Raw genomic sequence first — 7,068 nt, forward strand, 5'->3', positions numbered from 1 at the left:
AAAGAAAGAAAAAAAATTGTAGAGCCTAGCCCATGTAGCCGATATCATACGAAAATAGTGTCATTTTACATGCCTAATTTCTCGGAAACTCACCGTGAATATTAATGATACTGAAATGTCCTCTGACGGAAGAAATAAAATGAAAGAGCAAAAATACAGATGATCCACAGCTAGTACTAAAAAAGCGATCGCAACAATAATCGGTTTTCGTCATATATGCCACAGCTATTTCTTACACGATCAGCCCTCCGCACAACGCATTTTGTCCTCATGCATTTCATTTCCATTCTATCTACCTTCACGTTTTTCTCCCCCATAATTTAGAGCTAACGACTCGCACCCATACAAAACCGTCGGGACTACTATACCATCGAACATGCCCATTTTTTAGAGACAGCGACCTCTCCTCTCAAACGTTCCTCAATGCATTGAGATTTTTGCTCAATCTCCCATCCTATGACTTCCTTCAACCCTTATAATTCCATCCGCGACCATGACCACTCTTTAGTATCTATAATAACGCCTCATTTCCTCCAGGTTCTCGCCATTCAGACTCAAGAGTAAATTGTCTGGCTCTCCCACTTACACATCATAACTTACTTTTATAACATTTACGCTAACAGTTCTTTAGCCACAGATTCAAGACACTGCTCTAACAAAAACTATGGAAACTGAAACAACTCGAGGAAATTCAAGCCCTAACACAGATAATACACGCCCCAGGGAGTAATTCTGTTACCGGAGTAATATTGATTCCAACCTTACACACAAGATATTTGTTCCAAAGTTTGTGTTGCCCGAGAGAAACTGATCTTCAGGATGAAATGTGCTTCACGGACTGGTCCTAGGTGAACTATCTGGCTGAGGTGCATGTGACCAATTAGTGATAACCTCTTGATATACTACATCCCCCCAGCCGGGTCAAAGGCCAGGTCATCACATCCACTGTTCATACCGTCACGCTTAAAGTCGCGAGCATCCTCCAGCTTAACGATCGTACACCCATGTTCAAGGGTTTCACCGTCATACAGATGAGCAGTATAGTTTTACAGAGCTCAAACGTTATCACCGTCATACTCTAAGGATCCAACATCTAAGAAACATTCTAACACACAATGTATGGCTATAGCACGCACCAAATGTTTTACGTTCCCAATAAGATATCTTGACCAACATGACGTCTCTCTCTCATGTGACACTAATTCCATCTCTCAGTTATTGAGCAATAACTTCTCGAAATAATCTAACTGCACAAAATATTCCACTCTGCCACGGTGCGCCTACTAAACACGGCTCCAAGGACTCAGAAGGAAATCGAACTAGCTTGAACGAGTGAATGATTATGCTTTCAGCCCAAAACTTCCGATGTCGGTCGATTAATTACAATATTTCTAAAGGGACTAAAGTTTCTTTAGGAGTGTTGCTGGGGAATACAAAGTCAGCCCCAGTCACTCAAACCGCGCGGTGAAACATAAGCAACCATGAAAGTCAAACCACATCCCTGTATTACTACCTCCACTTCAAACTTAGAAAGCGCTACCGACAGCTGGGTCCGAGAGCGAGAAGCGATGGTAAGAAGGACCTCCGCAACCATCCAAAGCTATACGTACTGGAAGGTCAAGTTCCAAACCAAGTTGTGGACAAACACAATCCCTGGCACCATCGCAAAACATTCGTAAGGTAACGTAAGGTTGTCACAGAACGGGCTCTTGGGATAGAAAGCACCCGAAAATGTCGAATAATATTGTTAACTGACGCCTATACGTAAGCACGATACAGTACCGTGACAATCCCTCTAGAACTTTCCATGATGATCCGTGAAAATGACGAAATTGCGTGTGCCAGCAGGTTGCCCAGACCTTCTATACATGAGAGTAACGAAATGGGTCTCTGGTTAGCGTGTATCGCAATTCCAGCATTTCCCACGGAATATTTATGTACTACCGACGCACCTATATAGTGCGATTGTGCCCTGCAACTAGTCCTAGGCTGCACAGTTCCGCTAACTTTTTTATTGGTGAGGCAACCAATATTCCCGTCACCCACATCCATTCACCTACAATGCTACCGCCACACTACCATCACCACAGTAAATATGGACCTAGGTGTCGGTTGAATAGTTTCTACAGCGCCGACAGTGGTCCCCCACGTAAGCATCCACACCCACGCCGCGATAATAGGCGCTCACACACGACCCCCACCTAGCTGTAATGATACCCCAACCCCTGCAGGTCATCTCATAACTATGCTATGCGCTTCCCTGGTGTATCATCTATTGTCTACATGGCTACCATCCATTCATCATGAAATGTCGAGTTTCCTAACCTGACTATACAAGTTCTCAAGAGCTTTCCAGCCTTGTCAGGTGAGAACAGACCATCACACCCAATGGTTCGTGTTTTAAGGGGTATAAATAAAAATGGCAATGTGATACGCATTTTGAACAAAACTTCCTCCTTCAAACTAGCCACAATATTGACAAGTCCACATCACCTGATTTTTGATCAACGAGGCAGTTGAGGGAAGTGCCTTGATGGCCCAACAAATGATGTACCGTGTAGTGTGTATGAGGGGGAGAAGGGGTGCGAGAGAGGAATGCTGTGGTGGTACTTAGAAGGATGAAACAATACGAGACTGTGGCTAGGAGGTACTTAACCAATGTCTGGCGACCCATTCACTATATTATGCTTCATAAAGTTTCTGATATTTTACACCCGATTTTTAAGATCGTATAACATTAAAGTGGTATGATATAAGTTAAAAATTGTCTGGATATTACAAGGGTAGCTGTAGGGTTGCAAATTTTTTCGGCACCTCCTCCTCCCACCGAACCCCATCCCTTCCACTCGGCGAGTTGCTGTCTGATATGTTTTGATAGTTTCATCCAGCGAATCACCGCTGATAATAATCATATCTCCGATTACAAGAAACTGCTTACCTCATTATGATTACTCAAGATCCTCGGTATGATTTCCTCATTCAAATGGATAGCACTGTAGTTTTTGGCCTCCATTTGCTGCCTCTTGTGACGAACACCTGTAATCTACATGACATTATCAATTGAATGTTTCCACTTTTTGAATGTCTGTACACCACATGGAAATGCTTTCAGGTTATCAGTTATTGTCCCTTTAGTCACTACTATGTTAGCAGTTTTCACAACGTAACACTAAGGTATCACTGCCTCAGAACGGCTTAAAAACAACTATAAACATGGTCACAATACCCACATCAACATGTGTTAGTGGTATGAGTGGAAAGAAGAAAAGCTGTACGAGAATGAAATTAGGAAGTACAACTGTCCCAGATTACCAGTGTTTGTGATATGACATATGTTACCACTAGCGCCATCTTATTAGTAAGCTAGTAACTTATAAAAGAGAACGTGTAAAAAGCACGTAAGAGTTACTAGACTATACGAAATTTGAGTGACTCGTCACAGAAAACAGGCATACATGGAACATAAAGAATTAGTTCATATTTAATCGTGAAATTTGTATACATTTGATGATGTTAAAACCGACTGTTGAGTACCTAGTGTTTAAGCTTCGTTTATTTGTTTACGAAATTACTTCTTCATTCATCGTAAATATATAGTTATATGATACACTTTCTGTGTACACTTATTCTTGTTAACATGATAGTTTGATGAAATAATTCACTTCACATGGGCTGTACCAAGGCTAGAATAACAGCTTAAATTAAAGTACCAATCATCTTTATTGTAAAATGAAATTACAACCATATTTCCATCGAGTAAATTTACAACAAAGCCATTCAAACTCCTAAGTCGTCAATCATTCATACAACCTCAAAGAACTCGTGCACATAAAGATAAACATATCTGAAAACAAATTGTAAATCAAACTTAAAAGCAACGAGTCATCTCAATAGACAAACAAAACACGTTTTTCTGTCAAATCACACGAACCATATTCATATTCAGAAATAGAAAAAAACAGTACAGACATGGAAAACAAATAAACTAGCCAGCAGACACAACAGAAAATACAAACAAATGCATTTACCATTATTACAAGCAAACAAAAAAGTATGTGTTTCCCAAGAGCAGAATTTTGACTCAAATTTGCTAATACTAAATCTTTCTCTGTAATCCTAGCGCTATTCTGCTACGAGGAAAACAGCAAGTATAGTGATAATATTATAATGATAGGTATATATATATATATATATATATATATATATATATATATATATATATATATATATATATATATACACATATATATATATATATATATATATATATATATATATATATATATATATATATATATATATATATATATATGTTTGTAGCCATATGAATTTCATATTTATTAACTACGTTTCGTTTATCTCTTTGCTCATCTTTTGGAAGTTAATGGAAACCTTTTTAAATGAAATAAATGAACTACACTTACAGAGTTACAATTTCACATACCTCAAAACCAGTTTTCCAGGGTTCAAGGGGTATCATGCATGTTGATGAAAAGTTTCTTAAATCATACATACATTCACACAGAATGTCCAATCAGACAGAGAAGCTGTAAGTTTTTTCTAGGCTTTGAAGGTTATCCATCTCCATGGCGTCTTTGTCGTGAATATCTTATTTCACTCTGAGATTCGATAACACATTTCAAAAGTATTTCACAAAACCGGTAAAAGAGTCCTGAATATACATGGATTTTCTTAATAATAACAGACAGAGAATTGGAGCTTAGTTACACATATATTCTTACCTTACTCTCCAGGAGGATCCAACGACTGCTGCTCGTGGTTGCCCGCCAAAATCCAGTGGTATATTGTTGGAGCCTAGTTAACTATTCAATAATTTCTTTTCTGTAAGAAAGCTGCATTTCAGTGACTTTACATAATTACTATATTTTCGATTTTTTCTATAATAGGAAGTAAAAAATTAGATTTGACAAGGAATCTGCGTCAAAATCTTGTTTTTTAAAGAGTGAAGATATAGCTTATGAATTTTAACCACAACACGTTCCCCTACGAGGAGAGTATTCGTTATGGTAGGTTATTTGTCCATTTATACAATATTGGATCATGAATTTTGTTGCTGTATAGTTTTAGAGATGTTTTTGTAATGTTAGAAATATTTTGGGAACACAGAATAGTAAGAGATTATTTCCAAACTCCTGTTATGAAGGTAGCCAGGTATGAGGGGATGTTGCCATGTCAGAAAATGTTGAGTTGTGGTTGGAATTTGTTACAGCAATATGACACAAGGATGATCATCCATAAACAGGTGATACTATAGAAGCAGATGACAATGGAAATGACAGTAGAATATGTATAAAACACCTTTATGGGTTAAACTGAAGGACAAAGGTAAATAGCATTGTGCTTTACTTTGCATTATAATACTATGCAAAACTTTTTTTGAGTTGTGATACCATGCAAAACTTGAATTATAATACCATGCAAATAGATTATGATTTATTGATATCATATTTGTTGTCTCAGGTTTTTTATTGCCAGGAAATTTTGAAGGATTCTTTTCAAAGATTTTGTATGTGATTATCAGTATTTTGTAGTATTTTACAAGCTTAAACATCTTTTAGAGTATCATAAAGTGTCACTCCTTAACAAGCTTTTATTTGTTGAAATATATCCATCTTGAAGCTGGATTTGCCTATCAAGGGTTGCCATTTGGCTCTGATATTACTCCTGTAAATAAGACTTGCACATCAAAGAGTAGAATTTGATCCAATTCAATTTTTTTCTTGCTACGAACAGCAGTAGCAACATAAGATTCATCTTTCCATGCATGTACTTTTACCTTCTTTGGATTCTAAGGTTGTTCTCATAAGACTTTTACCTGTAACCCCAGGATATGCTAATTCTGATTACTTATGGTCAGTCACTAGTTCTGGCAAACCTTCCTCTTAGAATGACAGGTCTGCTTCCATTTATGATGATGGACTAGCTATAGGGAGTGGTGCAGGGTTAGAGATTGCATTGATTGACTGTGCCATTGGCTGAATCTGCCATGAAAAGAGACTTTTCAAAATCATGTGAAAATATGTCTCAAAGCTGAATTATCAACATCTAGCATTACAGTGGTATAGAAGGGAAAGATAGACTGATAGGTTGACAAATTGATATATAGATACATGGATACATACATACATACATACATACATACATACATACATACAAGAGAGAGAGAGAGATAGGGAGAGACCAATACATAGATACATAGATGTAGATATATGTACATTCCAACTTTTTCCTTAAAGAGAACTTCAAAGCTGAAAAAAAAAATTAGCTTTTTTTGCATTACTTAATGGTTATAGAATTAGAATTAGTCTGTACATCAGTAAACTGCAATCATACCAGTGTAAATATTAGTGTTATCATTGTGGAGTCTAACGTTACAATTTCAGGTGCTGCCAAATGGCTCCAGTTCTCTTTTAATCATTGAGAATATTTACTTTCTGATATTATCCACTGGCTCTGCTGGGGTCTTTCCTTCAGTTCACTTCTGCTGAAGCTTTACATAGGGATAGTTTGTCATAGCACTGTGGATGTGAATAAAGATATGCATATTAACATTAATGTGGGTAATTCAATTTTTGCTTTTCCCTTAGAAGTGTAGTATAGTAACACAATTTATCAATACCATATCATAAAAACACCTATACCAGTTTGAGTTTCTTATCTAATATTGAAAATTATCAAAACAGTAAAGAAAATGGTATAAGAATGATTTACAAAGTTTTCCCAAAGCTTGCTTACTTGTAGTGATGTTCTCTCATATCCAGTTACAGGATGGAATTTGTCAGCTATTTCCTGCCAGGAGGGTGCTTTCCTTAAAGTTTTGTCAAAATTCATCTTCTTTTTCTTATACTGCATCCATGAACTCTTTGATAATGTAAACCATATACTTTCCTCACCCTCTGATTCCTATTGGCTACCTCATCGTGGCTGACGCTGCAGTTTCTCACTCTAGTATGTGTGTGTTGTGTGTGTGTGTGTGTGTGTGTGTACTTCTTCTTCCTCCTCTTCATCACTGTCAAATCCATGTTGTTTTTCATTGAGATGACATGA

At 37.2% G+C, this 7,068-nt stretch overlaps 1 long non-coding RNA gene across 1 annotated transcript in view; it reads right to left on the reverse strand.

Annotated features, from left to right (window-relative positions):
- Nucleotides 1-3,235, reverse strand: part of LOC139753071 (uncharacterized) — a 197,101-nt gene extending 193,866 nt beyond the window's left edge. The window contains exon 1 of the long non-coding RNA XR_011713643.1: nt 2,939-3,235. This is a non-coding gene — a long non-coding RNA (uncharacterized lncRNA). The remainder of the gene's footprint in view (nt 1-2,938) is intronic.
- Between the last annotated feature and the right edge of the window lie 3,833 nt (nt 3,236-7,068).

This window comes from Panulirus ornatus, chromosome 14, assembly GCF_036320965.1.
Source record: "Panulirus ornatus isolate Po-2019 chromosome 14, ASM3632096v1, whole genome shotgun sequence".
NCBI lineage: Eukaryota > Metazoa > Arthropoda > Malacostraca > Decapoda > Palinuridae > Panulirus > Panulirus ornatus.